This window comes from Apteryx rowi, unplaced genomic scaffold, assembly GCF_003343035.1.
Source record: "Apteryx rowi isolate R43461 unplaced genomic scaffold, aptRow1 scaffold_869, whole genome shotgun sequence".
NCBI classification, from domain to species: Eukaryota; Metazoa; Chordata; class Aves; order Apterygiformes; family Apterygidae; genus Apteryx; species Apteryx rowi.
Window position 1 is genome coordinate 220,942 of NW_020451170.1, and position 1,501 is coordinate 222,442.

The window sequence follows — 1,501 nt, forward strand, 5'->3', positions numbered from 1 at the left end:
ACAACATTCCTATATTCCTCCCAAGTGGCCTGTCCCCCTTTCCACTTTCTGTATACTTCCTTCTTCCTTCATTTATAGTGCTTCCTATGCAATGAGATTTCCTGTTTAAAGTTCATGATTCAGCTTCTGCCACATTCTTCTAACAGCATGTTTAGAAGCATCAGACTGAAAGATAATGCCRTCAGCAGTGACCCATTAACTCCACATCAACGAGCAAATTCAGCACAGTCACTACTACCAAATATACCTGAGTTTCCTCAGTTCTTCCATTTAAGGATCAGACAATGTCTGACTGCTTAGCTAGCAAGATTTAACAAGATTACAGCCCAAGGAAGTATGGCTGCAGGCTGTTGTCATATTCACTCTAACTCATATTCATAATGTCTTCTAATCTATCTCTAGGCTCATGATGTGCAAGGAGGAAAAACATATGGATTTTACTTTTCTGCCGGCTTCTGTAGCTAGAGAAGAAACTGGATCGGTAAAAGGAATTTATGCCACTGCTTCATCAATTTAAGGAGAAGGAAAAAAAAAGTCATGTCTAATCCATGTATAGGTTATATGGCTGAGATAGCTGCCTGCAAACCTCCCCCACACCATTCCGTAGGGCTGGCAATGTTTTAGCAACAAGCAGTCAGACTTCTAAATAATCTAAATATGGGCGTGAGGTTGGCTTCATTTTGTCTAGTCCTTTTATTTTCACCTGGCTTTTGAAAGAGGTACATGAAATGGGACAACTTGGCTTAATGATGCTTTTTCCACACATATTTCCACAGTGGCAAATCACAAATGTTTTCAAGATATGGTACAGGTGTTTGAGCATGGTCCATTGCACAACACAAAGGAAATTTCCTTCCTTGAGGTCATTGTGTTTTATGTATTTACAGATTGCTACTACCTGATGAAAAATATATTGTGCAGTATGTATATCTTAATGAGCTGTCAAATAAGAAAATTTTTCTAGATTAAGAGAAAACTAACACAGGTCTTCAGAAAGGGCTCAGTTATGCCCTCTTATTTCTGTGAAGTGAATAAAGTTCCTAAAACATACACAAAAATCCATGTGACTATCAAAAATATGTGATTGTATAGGATTTGCTCTGACAACAGAAAATACATTAACTGAAGCTATTGAAACAATGAGTAGACCATGATCTGAACCTCAGAAATTTTGGAGATAAGGGTTTGGTTAGACCTGCAGAAATTTCCCAGAATCTACCCGAACTATCCAGCTTTCTTTGATCCTTAAGTTAAAAATCATAAAATAATACTTTAATGGGATATTCAGGATTCAAAGAAGATGAATGAGGGAAAAAGAATATTTTTGTCATTTTAAAGGTTTCTTCTCTTGGTTGGCAACTAAATCACATGAGAATTAAGAAATACTGGGAGGTAGAGTGACAGATCTACTCTTTGTCTGTACTTCAGAATGCTTATATTTTATTTTATCCACATGAGTCTCTATCTTCAGATAAGACTCCAATCCCAAAATGTTTTGGCA